A 15,949-nucleotide genomic window follows, 5' to 3' on the forward strand; every position below is an offset into this window, starting at 1 on the left:
TATTTCAATTACAAAAGCACAAAGACAGACCCTTTCTGAATAAATTCTTAAAGAATGTACTTCAGCAAGATAGAAATTAAACCCAGAAAGAAGATGTGGGATTCATAAAGCAATAATGTTTATTTTAGATGTTTCCATATATCCACATATATATATATATTTTCACAATCACCCAGTCACATTGTGAAAGCTATATCATTATACAATCATCATCAAGAAACATGGCTACTGGAACACAGCTCTACATTTTCAGGCAGTTCCCTCAAGCCTCTCCATTACATCTTGGATAACAAGGTGATATCTACTTAATGTGTAAGAATAACCTCCAGGATAACCTCTCGACTCTGTTTGGAATCTCTCAGCCAATGACACTTTGTCTCATTTCATTCTTCCCCCTTTTGGTCAAGAAGGTTTTCTCAGTCCCTTGATGCTGAATCTCAGTTCATTCTGGGATTTCTGTCCCACATTGCCAGGAAGACCCACACCCCTGGGAGTCCTGTCCCATGTAGACAGGGGGAGGGTGGTGAGTTTGCTTGTTATGTTGACTGGAGAGAGAGGCCACATCTGAGCAACAAAAGAGATTCTCCTGGGGTGACTCTTAGGCCTGAATTTAAGTAGGCTTGACCTAGCCTTTGTGGGGTTAAGTTTCATATGAACAAACCCCAAGACTGGGGGCTCAGCCTATAGCTTTGGTTGTCCAAACTGCTTGTGAGAATATCAAGAATTCAACTTGGGGAGGTTGAATTTTCCCCGTTCTCACCATTCGCCGAAGGGGACTTTGCAAATACTTTTCCACTCACTGATCAAATCACTCTGGGATTCATCAGGGCATCACTCTGGACAAACCAACAAAATCTCCTGTCCTACCTAAGGTTCCATGTACTTATGTTGTTCCACCAACTATCTACATAAGTTATATTAGGAGATGCACTAGTCAAAATATCAATTTTGTACCAAATAAACATTTTTTGCTTTAGTCTCACACACAGGTTGAAATTTTAAAATATTAATTGCCATCTATTTTCAGCACCCTGCAGTAATGACATTCCTTTGTTCTTCCTCATGCAAAAACATTTTTTAAATTTGTACATTTAGTCACTATCATTATACACTCTAAGCATTCCTAGATTATATCATCTCAATTTTTATCGTCTATCTTTCTTTGCGATTACATTTATGTCTTAGGCCTAATTTTAAGTAGGCTTAGCCTATCCTTTGTGGGGTTAAGTTTCATATGAACAAACCCCAAGATTGGGGGCTCAGCCTATTGCTTTGGTTGTGTCCACTGCTTGTGAGAATATCAAGAATTCTCCACTTGGGGAAGTTGAATTTTCTCCCTTTCTCACCATTCCCCCAAGGGGACTTTACAAATACATTTTCATTCACTGTTCAAATCCTTCTGGGATTTGTTGAGGCATCACCCTGGACAAACCTACAAAATCTCATGCCCTACTCAAGGTTCCATGTACTCATGGTATTCAATTAAGCTGTCCACATAAGTTATACTAGGAAATGCACTAGTCAAAATATGAATTTTGTACAAATAAATATTTTTTGCTTTAGTCTCACACAAAAGCTAAAGTTTTAAAATATTAATACCATCTATTTTCAATAGTATAGTGACGGTATATACTGCAGTATAGTTACATTCCTTTGTTTTTCCTCATGCAAAACATTTTTAAATTTGTACATTTAGTCACTATCATTGTACACACTAGGCATTCCTAGATTATACCATCTCAGTCTTTATCATATATCTTTCCTTCTGATTTCATTTGTGCCCCCAGGCCTCCTCCCTCTATCATTCTGACATTCAGCTTCATTCAGTCTTCTAACATTATTGTGCTACAGTCAGGTAGTATTGTACCATCCATTTCTGAATTTTTTTTTTAATTTTTAAAATATTTTATTGACGAAGCAAAACAACATACAAACACGAACATTCTTAACATATGAACATTCCATACGTGGCATACAATCAATGACTCACAGTATCATCACATATATTCATCACCATGATCATTTCTTAGAACATTTGCAAGAAAAAAGATAAAGCTCATACATACCATACCCCTTACCCCACTCTCTCATTGACCACTAGTATTTCCATCTACCCAATATATTATAACCTTTGTTCCCCTATTTTTTCTATACCCCTTACCACCCCCTTTCACTGATCACTAGTATTTCAATCTAGTCAATTTATTTTAACATGTGTTCCCCCTAGTATTTATTCTAATCCGTATTTTTTACATACCTGTCTATACCGTAGATAAAAGGAGCATCAGACACAAGATTTTCACAATCACATAGTCACATTGGGAAAGCTATATCATTATACAATCATCTGCAAGAAACATGGCTACTGGAATACAGCTCTACACTTTCAGGCACTTCCCTCTAGCCTCTCTAATACACCTTAAACTAAAAAGGGGATATCTATATAATGTGTAAGAATAACCTCCAGGATAACCTCTCGACTCTGTTTGAAATTTCTCAGCCACTGACACTTTATTTTGTCTCATTTCTCTCTTCCCCCTTTCAGTCGAGAAGGTTTTCTCAATCCCTTGATGCTGAGTCCCAGATCATTATAGGATTTCTGTCCCACACTGCCAGGGAGGTTTACCCCCTGGGAGTCATGTCCCATGTAGAGAGGGGAGGGGCAGTGAGTTTGCTTCTTGTGTTGCCTGAGAGAGAGATAGGCCACATCTGAGCAACAAAAGAGGCTCTCTGGGGGTGACTCTTAGGCCTAATTTTAAGTAGGCTTAACCTAGCCTTTGTGGGGTAAGTTTCATATGAACAAACCCCAAGATTGAGGGCTTGGCCTATTGTCAAATTCAACTAATCTAACATTGACCTAAAACTTTCTGTTTCCAATTTCTTCATTTCTCTCAATAAAGACCTTTTGAGCCTTTTCTCCTCCATTATTAGATGCCATCCAGGATCATGGATTGCACCGAATTGTCATGTCACTTTACTTGCTCCTTTTATTTTAAAATTTGGAAACACAAAAACAAAATATAGACTTTCCAAATTTAAGCACTTCCAAGTATACCATTCAGTGGGATTAATCACAATCACAAAGCTTCACTACCCTCAATACCACCCATACCACAAATAGTAACCAATCACCAATTATGCATTAGTTCCCCATTCCCCCTCTCTACTCTCTCCCTTCAGGGCTGCATGCGGACAGCACCATCCAGCCGTATGACCTCTCCATTGAGGAATGGGTTCTCGATGATGGCCCGTACCAGATGAGCATACTCAGCAGGATCACCCAGACGACTGGGGAAGGGCACCTGGCTGGCCAAGACATTGTGTACCTTGTCTGGGAGGTTGGTCAGCAGTGGGGTATCAAACAGGCCTGGAGCAATGGTCATCACCCGGATGCCCATGGGGGCCAGATCTCAAGCAATAGGCAGTGTCGTGCCTACTATGCCCCCCTTGGAAGCAGAGTATGCAGCTTGTCCAACCTGGCCCTCAAAGGCAGCCACACTGGCAGTGTTGATGATGACCCCACGTTGGACTCCCTGGTCTGGTTCATTCTGGCCCATCTCACCAGCCACCAGGCGAATCACATTGAATGTGCCTATAAGATTCACACTGAGAACTTGCTGGAACTCCTCCAAGGAATGGGCCTTTCTCTTCTTTAAGAGAAGGCCATTGCCATTCCTGCACAGTTGACTGCCACATCCACACGGTCAAACTTTTCTTTTGCTACAGTGAGGGCTGCTTGTACATCCTTCTCTGAGGTTACGTCGGTAGGGGTGAAGGTGCAGCTCTTGCCTAACCTCTTGGCCTGGGTTTCCCCATCCGAGTTGGGCAGGTCCAGAAGCACAGCAGTGGCCCCCTGCCTCACCAGACGCTCTGCCGTAGCCAGACCTAGGCCCGAGGATCCTCCGGTTATCACTGCTACCAAGCCCTTCACACCCCGACACGCAGCAGCCATCTTGCGCGGAACCCCCCCATTTCTGAATTTTTGCAGTCAGTCCCGTTACACAATCTGTATCCCTTCAGTTCCAATTACCCAATATCTACCCTATTTCTATTTCCTGATGGCCTCTGTTCTTAACTGAAATTATCTAAGTTCATTCATTAATGTTAGTTCATATCAGTGAGACCATACAGCATTTGTCCTTTTGTTTCTGGCTAATCTCACTCAGCATAATGTCCTTAAGGTCCATCCATGTTGTTACATATTTCACAACTTTATTCTGTCTTACAACTGCATAATATTCCATCATATGTATATACCACAGCTTGCCTAGCCACTTAGTTGTTGATGGACATTTGGGCTGTTTCCATCTCTTGACAATTGTAAATAATGCTGCTATAAACATTGATGTGCAAATGTCTGTTTGTGTCTTTGCCTTCATGTCCTCTGAGTAGATACCTAGCAATGGTATTGCCGGGTCATATGGCAATTCTATACTTAGCTTCCTGAGGAACCACCAAACTGCCTTCCACAGTGGTTGTACCATTTGACATTCCCACCAACAGTGGATAAGTGTGCCTCTTTCTCCACATCCTCTCCAGCATTTGTTGTTTTCTGTTTTATTGGTAATGGCCATTCTGGTGGGTGTGAGATGATATCTCATTGTGGTTTTGATTTGCATTTCCCTGATAGCCAGGAAAGTTGAGCATCTTTTCATGTGCCTTTTGGTCATTTGTATTTCCTATTCTGAGAAGTGTCTGTTCAAGTCTTTTGCCCATTTAGTAATTGGGTTGTCTGTCTTTTTGTTGTTGAGTTGAACAATCTCTTTATATATTCTGAATACTAGACCTTTATCTGATGTATCTTTTCCAAATATTGTCTCCCATTGTGTAGGCTGTCTTTTTACTTTCTTGACAAAGTTCTTTCGTGCACAAAAATGTTTAATTTTGAGGAGTTTCATTTATTTATTTATTTCTTCAATGCTTGTGCTTTGGGTGTAAGGTCTAGGAAACCGCCTCTTATTACAAGTTTTATAAGATATTTCCCTACATTTTCTTTTAACAGTTTTATGGTCTTAGATCTAATGTTTAGGTCTTTGATCCATTTTGGGCTAATTTTTGTATAGGGTGTGAGATATGGATCCTCTTTCATTCTTTTGCATGTGGTATATATCCACATGTATTTTAGAAAATTCCTTCTTCATCTCCTTTACAGGATTCTCCTTCTCTTTCCATTCCTTAAATATTGTTGTTCCCTTGGACTCACCCATCATCCTCTCTTTTATTTTTTTTTCCAATTCTACTTGGGCAATCATATCCACCCAAATGGTTTCAACTGCCTCTGATGGCTCAAAATACTTTTTCCTCTAGTCTTGACCTTTGGGCCCACATATGCAACTATCTACTGGATATCTCTACCTGAATGTCCTAAAGACTCCTCCAATGCTTCATGCCTCAAACTAAACTTACCCACTTCCCCAACCTTCCCAGGTACTCTAGCTCAGTAAATGGCACCAGCACCTACTCAAGGGCTCAAGTTAGACAACTGGATATCATCCTCAACTTCTGAATCCAATACTTTACCAGGTTCTCTCCATTTTACCTCTAAAATGTTTCTTAAGCCCATCTCTCCATCCCCAATTCATTGCCTTGATTCAGGCCACCTTCATCTCCAGCCTTGTCTGCAAAGATTAAACAACTGGCACAGTGCTTGCAGACAGTGATTACTTAATAAATGATAGATATTGATTTTTCAAATTAAATTTCCTAAATACTTTATGAGGTAGGTTCTACTGTTTTCTTTGTTTTAGTGACGAGAAAACTGAGGCCCATGGAAACTAAAGTCGCAAATCCAGTCACACAGCTTTCTGATTCCAGAGTTCAAGGTCTTAACCACTGTGCGACACTGCTTCATTTATCAAATGTTGTTTCATTCTTATGCAGAGTTGTTTATTTCCTCTTAAGACCAGAAGTTGATTAAGTTAGGGACTGGATTTTATTTGTTTCTGTGTTATCAGTGGATATATTCTGAGTCGAATCTGATCGAGAGCTTTGAGAATAGAGTTGATGTTGGGCAGGTACCTATAAGAATCAGTTGTGATGAGACTCGTGGGTAGGAGAGTGTTTGTGAACCAGATATTTCCAGGAGCTTATGAATGTGGAGTCATTTAATGAGTGGGGGACCTGAGGAGCCCTGACTGGAAGCTTGAGACACTAGCCTTGCCGTTGGTCCACCTTGGATGGTCCTTCTGGCATTTTGTGGTGGAGGAAGCTGTTGGGCAGTGTAGAGAAGGATGCAGGGGTCTGTGCTGGGGTGAAGGGGCCACATCGTGAGTATACACACTCTTCACAGGACTGGTGGATGGAGAAGAGAGCAATTTTGGGCTCATCCCCTAGGGAGAAAAAAGTTCATGATCCCAAAGCAAAGTACACGATGTTAGTTTCTTAGTTTGGGCAAATGTACCATGATAGCATAAGATGCTAACAATGGAGGAAACTGGGTGAGGGGTATATGGGAACTTTTTATACAATCTTTGCAATTTTTCTATAATTCCAAAATTATCCCCAAATAAAAAGTTAATTAAAAAACAAAAAGTAAGGTATAGTTGAACTGACAGCTGGACTCCCAGAAGAGCCCAACTTCTGAACAGAAAAAGGCAACCTTCTATTACCCTCGGACAAGCTACTTCCTGTTCTGAACTTCAGTTTGTTCTGCAAAATGGAGAAATATCCTTTTTCAGTGTACATGCTGGGGATGTGATGATAATGAAATAAAAGAAGGGATAGGCAAGAGGTCAGATCACGAGCAGAGCAACTGAGATGCAGAAGACCCTAGATTTAGCTGGGAACTGGTATGGGGAAGCAAGTCCAAGCCTCAGCCAGAGGCAGTGGTGGGGGTTGGATTCAGTTCATTCCAACTCACTGGATATTCTGGCAGATGATTCAAGTCCCCTGCTTTGGGGCAACAACTCCTGGTTGGAGTTGTCCTGGTGGACAGCTTGATGGAGTAGAGATAGGCAGGGACTAACACTTCCTCAGAGAAGATGCCCCCCAAGCCCTGGGCCCTAGATGACTTACCTCTGGCTCATCCTGCCCTCATGGATCTCTTGGGAGAAATGCATGGTTCAAAGGAGACTGAAAGGGCCAGAGCCCAGAGTGTGGTCTCGGAAGACAGGTCCTCCCTCCTTCATCCTTGGAGGCAGGCAGACAGGCAGCAGCTCATGGCCAGAGGGAACAAAGTTTTGGGCTGGAGGCAATGAGTGTAGCTGGGCTCTAGAGGGTAGGGGCTCAGCATTTCTGTACATCTGGGCCCTCCTCTGCATTAATTACCTGCTGACTTAGTTTGTGCTGCTCTCCCTTTGTGCTATTTTAATTAAGAGAGATCTCCTCTGAGCAAACCAGCTACTGTGTAAGTTGTCAAACTGTCAGCACATGCAAGGAGGGGTGCCATCGGGACATTAAGCTCGGGAACTACTGATAAGCTCTCCAACTCCTCAGCACAGCTGAACCTCCCCACAACCCTCTCCAGTAGTAAGAATGGGCAGCAGAATGTCAAGATCAAGTACTTGGCTTTGGGCTCAGAGAGACTTAGATTTGAACTTTGAGTCTGCCCCTAGTTTGCTGCAAGATTTTGAGCAAATTACTTAACCTCTCTGAATCTTATTTTCCGCATCTGCAAAATGGGACTAGCAATACATAGCATGAGGATTATGGTAGATAATGTACATAACATGGTTCACCTAGTGCCTGTAGAGCTTGATAAATATGATTTGTCATTAAGCCAGTTTTCCTGGTCAGTATAGGATTCCCTGCTAGGGCCTTTATAAGATCATTATGGTCAGAGAGGAACCTCTAACTTAAAATGCATGGGAGAAATCCCACAGTTCTCATTACTGGCTTTCTTTCTTTTCTTTTCTTCTTCTATTTTCTTTTTGTGTGTGTGTGTTTGTGTGTTATCATTCTGTGTTCAGTGAAATCCTTGCTTTCTCAGGAGCTTTGCTTCCCAGCTCCCACCCAGCAAATCATTAGGACCCTGGATGCCCTCTTCCTCCAGTTTCCTTTCTTTTATAGCAGATCACAGGGTGGGCTGAGCATTTTCCTCAAGGTGCTTTAAGTTTACACGTAGCTACCCTCACTGAATAAATGAAGAAATGAATAGATGAAGGGGGGAAGGCTTTAAGGAAGAGGAGACAGTTGAACTGGGTCCTAAAAGACAAGTGGGAGCTGGTAGGGTAAAGGGAGAGAGGGAGGCCGTTTCTGGAAGAGATAATACCATGTCCAAATATTCAAAGGCAAGAGAGAGCATGCTGTATTTGAGGAACAAAAAACAGTTTAGCTGAACTGAAAAGACATGTAGAAGAAGGGGGTACATATGAGGCATGAGGCTAGAGAGGAAAGCTGAGTCTTAACACAGAGGGCTTTGTCAGGCCTCTTTCAGGTTGCAGAGATTATCCTGTAGGCAACAAGAAGCCAATGAAGGACTTCATGCAGCAAAAGGATATAATCAGATTTGTATATTAAAGGGACCTTTGGATGAAATATAGATAGTAAGCTAGAAAAGGTAAAAGTAGGTACAGGGAGCCCAGATAGGAGGGTGTTGCTTTAGTTCAGGTTCAAGAGAAACAGACCTCCCTTCTTTTGACAATCTTTAGGAGGTAGAAGATACAGAATTAACATTGGATACGGAAAGTCTAAGAAGAGAGCAAAGAAAGGAGAGGCCAATCAGGGGGGGTCAGAGAGGCCAACCACATCCAGAGCTGCTGAGAGAGATCTCAATACAAGGACTGAGAAGTGGACAAGTCCCAAAGAGATGGCTTGGGGCCTTGGAGAGAAGTCGTGGGAGAAGGGGAAAGAGACACGTTGCGGTGATTTGGGAAATGGGGGAGTGGTAAAAGAAGGGAGAGAGTTCATGGAGCCAACTTTCAAGAAACTCGGCACTGAATGAAGAGAGAGAGAAAGAAAGTAGAAGGGAACATAGGATCAAATGGCTTATTTATTTTTTTAACTATAGAATGCATATGAGCATATTTGTATGTGAAAGAAAGGATCTAGCTGAGACCAAGGGACCAAGGATACAGGAGAAGAGGGGATAGTTGAAGAACCATTTGTTCCAGAAAAGGTGGGAGGCTGTGGGATGCAGAGCATCTGTGAGCAATTAGCCCTGGACCCTTCTTCTGAGATGGAAAGTGGCAAGGATGAAAGCAAATACAAGTAGGTTTCTATTGAGGGAGGGGGAGTTCAGGAAGATGGTGCTGATGGTCCCTATTACGCTGTTTATATTCTCTGTGAAGAAAGAGATGAGGTTATATGCTGAGAGTGAAGTTAGGAGTTGGTGGGATTATGGGCTGGACAAGAAGGTTTGAAATATTCATTATGGAGAAGGATAGAGGGAACCAACTGGGAACTTGTGAAAGGCTTTTGTGCAAGCCTGAGGCTGGATGAAAGAACAACAAACAGATACTGCTCCTTGGATAAAGTTCTTCTTTTCCCTGAACTCAAAGTTTTCACTGTCCAGGAGGGGACTCATATGTGCACTGCTCACCTGCGGGGAATGCTGTGGTGAAATGAGGAGGCGAGATGAAAGGGGCTTGGGGAAGGTGAGTTCGTACAGACATCCGATGAGAGGTACTTGAGGGCTGCGGTACTGGCTGGGGGTGGATGAGTGAGGACTCTTCAGGATCAGGATCTGTGGCTCAGAGGAGACCCATGGTCTGCTTGGGAGATCCTTGGCATCTGGAGAGAGGCAGACAAAGTGATAGGGAAGAAGTCTGTTCTTCCAGCCCTTCTCCTCTCCCTCTACCTCTCTGCTTTGGCCCCAGACAGACTGATTCAGTGAAATCATTTGCTAACTGAGGCATCCTTCCTGGGTCGTGGATGCCAAATCAATTTAACCCTCCTTGGAAGGGTTAAATTGGAGGGCTGGAAGACTCTCAGCTTAATTTTGTGTGTAGGCCTCTGTGTGTGCACACCTAAGTAGGAAGTATGAGTCTGTTGGTCTGTGAGAGTATATGTATAGCTTGTATGTGTATAGCTATGTATGGGAATGTGTAGACAGCATGCAAGTATATGTTAGACTATACATATTTGTGTGCACCTGTAGGGGAGTATGAGTGTGTCTTAATGGATTCGTGGACCTGTGTGAACACATGTGCCCAAGCTACAGCATGAGCTTCTATATGAATTTGTGTGTGGAAGGTTGATGGTGAGAGCCTCTGCATGTGTTTGTGGGGTATTGTGCGTGTATGTATGAGAGAGGCTGTTTGTCAACAACAATAATAATAAAGATAATATTACCTAATATTTGTATCATTTATATTTTTACGGAGCATTTAGGTATATTGCTCATTTAAGTCTCACAACCTTGTGAAGGATGTAGGATAGAATATTCGATAAAATCCACAAATGTTTAGTGATGTCTGCCATGTGCCAAGTAGTGTGTTAGAGTGTATGTGAGCCTGGGGTGGGAATGAGGGTCTATGTGGCTATCTCAGTGTGGAGGGTATGGACATGGGCCCTGAAGCACATCCCGTCACAGTGTCAACACCCCCATATCTACTCACATCAAAAGGTGAAGGGGTTCCCATTTATCAGCACAAGTGAAGCCTGTTAGCCCCAGCTCTTTGATTATGCACACGGAGAGGGAACAAGGGACACCCAAGAAGAGTTTGGTCATGTCTGACCCTTGGCCAAGCCTTCATTCTCCTGTACCTTCAACTTGCATCTTCTCCCTTCTCCTGATATGCTAGATCCTTCTTTTAGCCTATGAAGTTGCTTAGATCTTCTCCATTCCAAAATGGGCTTGACTCTCCTCAAGCTATCGTTCAAACCCTCGCCTTCTCTTTACTACCTGTTTTGGTTAGCTTAATTGCAGTTTACCAGAAATAGGCTGGCTTTTAACAATGCGGATGTATTAGCTTTCAAGCTTACAGTTCCGAAGTTGTGAAAATGTCCAAATCAAAGCATCATCAAGATGATACCTAGATTTCTCTGTCAGATGGCAAGGCACATAGCTGTGTGCTGGTCTCTCCCTTCTCTTCTGGACTTCATTGCATTCAGCTTCTTACTTCTGTGTCTTTCTCTCTGGGCTTCTGTGTCTTCTCTGTCTGTTTCTCGAATTTCATCATTTTATAAAGGACTCCAGTAAGAGGATTAAGACCCAACTGGGGCATGCCTCAACTGAAAGCTGAAAGGTACTTATGATAGCTTTACATCCACAGGAATGGATTAGCTTTAGGAACCTGACCTTCTGGGATCCATAAGCCTCCAAAACATCACACTACCAAAATTCCCAGAAGAGTTGAACCCAATGAATACATTTCCTCCCCTTCCATTCTCTCCTCAACATACTGTGCCATGGCCTCTGCCCAACCACTCTTGATAGAGCTACCAATAAATACAAATGCCAACACAATGGCATTCCTCAACCACCTGTCAGAAGCATTTGCCACTGTGGACCCTGCTTTTCTCCTGAAACCCATTCTTCTCTTAACTTCTGTAGCAATGTTTTCTGCTCCTCCTTGTCCTCCTTCGTGATACCTCCTTCTCTGTCTTGTGCTCTCTTCCTCTGTTCACATTTTAAACACTGGCATAGACTTCATTTATGTTTTCTTTCCATCTATGAGAACCCTGATCTATGACTATGGTGGATTGAATTATGTACCCCAGTTTAGACATGTTCTTGGTCTTGATCTGCTTTCCTGTTGTGTGAGCCCATTGAAAATAGAATCTCATGAAGATGTTACTTTAGTTAAGGTATAGCCCAACTGAATGAAAGTGGGCCTTAATTCAGATTACTGGAATCTTTCATAAGAAGAAGAAATTCAGACATAGTCAGAGAAAGCTGAAGAGAGGAGCCAAGCCAGAAACTGGAAGTCAATGGGAGCCTGGAAAAGAAAGGAATGGATGTCAGTATGTGACAGAAGCCAAGGAACCCAAGGACTCATAGGTAACCAAAATGCTACCAACCCTGAGAAGAAGCAAGCCTTGATTTGGGCTTTTGACCTCTGAAACTGTGAGCCGATATATTCCTCCTGTTTAAGCCACCCAGTGTGCAGTATTTATGATAGCAGCATGACAAACCAAGGCAATACCCTTTAAATGCTGGTGTGGACTTTAACTCTCTTCCCTTTCCAACTATGAGAAGTTTTATCTATGCCCAAAACATTAACTTCTAATCATTCACCAGTCTCTGTCTCCAGCACAGATAGCTCATCTGTAACCTGGATATTTTTATGCTGTTCCTGTTGGATGTCCCACTTCCTGCCTTCCTCAAAGGTACATTAACACAAAGAGTCTAAAGCTGGTTTCATCATCTTGCCCCTAAACCTGTCCCTCCTTGTCTTCCTGACACCACCAAAACACCAGTTGTTGCCTAAACCAGAAACCTGGGAATCATCTTCTATTTCTCTTCTTCCTCTCCCCACATTCTCGTAGGTGCCAAGTCTTGTCTATTCTAACACATTTAAAATTTAACCGATGCTGATTGAAACCCTACTAAATGCCCAGTGCAACCTCAGAGTAACCCTATGAGTTCGATACTATTATCTGTGTTTTATAGATACGGAAATTGAGAAATTTATACATCTTGAAAATTCCATCTTTTCTATATTCCCCAAGCTATTGTAATCACCTCTCTCTGTATGGTTCCCTCACTAGACCAAGAGTTCTTTGAGGCCAGGAATGGGGTTATGCTCCAGTGCACTGGTAAAATGACTGGTACCCTGTGGAACCTCAGTAAGGGATCATTGGTTGAAGGAAAGAAGGAAGGGACAAAGGAGGGAAGCAAGGAGAAAGGGAGGAAAGGAGCAAGGGGAGGGAGAGAGGGAGGGAGGGAGGGAGGGGAGGCAGGGAAGGAGGGAAGGAAGGAAATAAGAGAAGGAGGAAGGTTGGAAGAGAGGGAGGGAGGCAGGAAAGCTCCTGCATTCACCAGCGCTTCTATCATTCTCCTCTGATTTTGAGGCCCATTGTTTTACAAAGACAAGTGTGGGAGAGCAATTAGGGAAACCAATTTTGACAAGATCCCCATTTAGATACTTTATACTAATGACAACATTGTCTAGCAGGTATTGAGCACTAATTGTATGTCAGTCCCTGTGCCAAGCACTCCATTGCATTAATTTATGTAACCATCACACCTATGCTATATGAGGTCTGTTTGATTGCTCACCTCGTTTTAGATATGAGAAAACAGAGGATCAAAAAGGGTAAGTAACTTAAGGAGCTAACAAACAATAGAACCAAGATTCTGTATTACCCCCTCTAGAGGCTGAAGGCTGCAACTATAGAACTATTGCAATTTTGCAAGTGTATTTCATATAAATAGCTTGAAAATAATGCCAAATGAGAAAGGGTGGGGCTTTTATTGTGGTGGAGGGGAACTGCTAAATTCCAGAGTTAAATGTAAAAATGTCTATAATTCTAATAATGTCACATTGGTTCAGATTTGTGCTGTCTATATTTTATATACTTATTTATTCCATAGAATTCTATGCAGTAGGACTTATTGTTCCCCCTTTTCAGATGAAGAAACTGAGACTCAGAAGGGAAGTGGCTTGCCCTGAGGTTGAGCCAGGGCTAGCTCTCAAATCCCAATCTCTTCCCCTCCCAGTAGTTTCTGTAGCCCTTACTTCATTTTAAGTCCTCACAAGTGCAAGGTCTTATGTTCACCTGAGATCCTCAGGCAGCTCAGAATGACCCAAGTTTTATGGAAGGGAGTTTGTCCCATCACCAGCCATCAGGTCACTCAACATGAGCTAGACATCGCTGCAGGAGACAGATTGAGAAAGGGAACCAGATTTCACGCAAACATCCAGCGACAGGCCAGGGTGAGCCCTTGGACAGGCTGCCAGTAGGGAGGGGACCAGTTAGGCAGCATCTTTGAGCTCTGGCAGAAGGTAGTGAGACGTATCTTTCTTCTTTGGGTCCTCTGAAGAAGGAGGGATGAGAGGTGGGAGGATTTCTAGCATGGAAAAGCAGGGGGCCCAGGCAAGGATGATTTTGTAGGATTTGGGCAGGAGGTTCCCTATGTGTTTGCCAGACAGACTAGCAAGATGCCCAGTTGCATTCCTATGAAGCAAACGGTTCCAGATGGAACTTCAAAGGTGGGTGGGAGTGGGAGGAGGGAAGCGCACATAGAGAGAGTGTTTTCACTGAGCCTGGCGCAATGCTAGGCCTGGCACAACTAGGTACACAAGCATGTACGAGGGCAGACTCAGGTGTGAACGTCCGTGTTAGAGAGTGCGATGCCATATGCAGGGTCAACTCCAGCTCCAGAAGAAAGGAGGGGAGTCCCAAGTCTTCTCGGTCACTGGGTGAGGACTCTGGGTCCACTCCCACCCAGCCTTATTCTGCACCCTGCAGGAGGCATCAAAAAAACAGATAACACCATGTCCATCCCGGCGTGTCCTGGCTCATGGCATCCTTCGACTTGCCTTGCCCTAGTGTAGGTCATCACAGAGCCCCCCCCCCCCAATGTTGCCTGACACCTCATTAATGGTATTGCTGAGCCCATTAAGTTGATCTTTCCCCTCTCCTTTGTCTCCCAGCTCTCAGCTGTCGCCTCAGGCAGCTCCAGAACCGAGGATTCCGCAGAGGTTGCTATCAGTGCTGCGTCACACATTCAGAAAGACCCGGAAGAGCTGGGGAAAATCTTTTGCCTTTCATAACCCCCAGCCTACCCCAAATGATGCATGTCTTTAGGAAACTCTTAGGTCCTTACATTTCAAGTGGCATGAACAAGAGCCCTAAAAGAACTTCCTAATAGGATATGGTGGTAAACCGGGAAGAGAAGGAAAAGGAGGAAGAGGAGAGAAAGGAGGAAGAACTACAGAAAAAGTGGGAATGGAGGAGCAAAACCACATCCAAACCCATTTTCAAGACAATGCATATAAGAAAGGAAACCATGGCAAAATCTTTCTAAGGACTTGGGTTGAATCTCTTAGCTGAACTCAAACCAAAGGCTTGGCCAAAGAGTGTGATTTGTATTAAAGAACCCTTCTTCTCACAGACAAAATGTTAAGTGAAAGAAGTCGCACACAAAACAGTATGTACTGTATAATTTGATTTATGTGAAGGTCAAAAATAGATGATACAAATCTGTAGTGATAGAAGTCAGAATAGTGATTACCTTTGGGCTGTATTGATTGAGAGGGGGCGTAAGAGAGGTTTTTAGGGTACCTGGTGTACATACACTTAGCAATTCACGGAGCTTTACATTTCAAAAAAAATTTTTATTAATAAAACCAATCAACATACAATATGAGCATTCTTTTTTTTTCATCACATAGCTGTATATTCATCATCGTGATCACCTCCCAGAACATCTGCATCAACCCAGAAAAAGAAACAAAAGGAAAAAGGAAAAAATTCATATAAACCATAGCCCTCCCCCCCCACCGACCACCAGCATTTCAATCCACCAAACCCACTTTAACATTTGTTCCTCCTATCATCTATCCACTTTCAATCCATATGTTTTACTCATCTGTCCACAAGGCAGACAAAAGAAGCATCAGACACAAGCCTCCCACAATCACACAGTCGCATTGCGAAAGCCACATCACCATACAATCATCTTCAAAAAACATGGCCACTGGAACACAGCTCCACATTTTCAGCCAGTTCCCTCCAGCCTCTCCCTTACACCTTAACCAAAAAAGGTGATATCTATTTAATGCATAAGAATAACCTCCAGGACAACCCCTCAACTCTGTTTGGACTCTCTCAGCCATTGACACCTTATCTTGTCTCATTTGTCTCTTCCCCCTTTCGGTGGAGAAGGTTTTCCCAATCCCCAGGTGCTGAGTCCCAGCTCATCCCAGGATTTCTGTCCCACATTGCCAGGAAGATCCACACCCTTGGGGGTCATGTCCCACATAGACAGGGGGAGGGTGGTGAGTTTGCTTGTTGTGTTGACTTAGAGAGAGGGGCCCCATCTGAGCAACAAAAGAGGTTCTCTTGGGGGTGACTCTTAGGCCTAATTTTAAGTAGGCTTAGCCTATCCTTTGCGGGGTTA

General features: G+C 43.1%; 1 pseudogene; it reads right to left on the minus strand.

Moving 5' to 3' along the window:
* Positions 1-2,974: 2,974 nt before the first annotated feature.
* Positions 2,975-3,962, minus strand: LOC143663799 (3-hydroxyacyl-CoA dehydrogenase type-2 pseudogene; annotated as a pseudogene).
* Between the last annotated feature and the right edge of the window lie 11,987 nt (positions 3,963-15,949).

This window comes from Tamandua tetradactyla, chromosome 2, assembly GCF_023851605.1.
Source record: "Tamandua tetradactyla isolate mTamTet1 chromosome 2, mTamTet1.pri, whole genome shotgun sequence".
Taxonomy (NCBI): domain Eukaryota; kingdom Metazoa; phylum Chordata; class Mammalia; order Pilosa; family Myrmecophagidae; genus Tamandua; species Tamandua tetradactyla.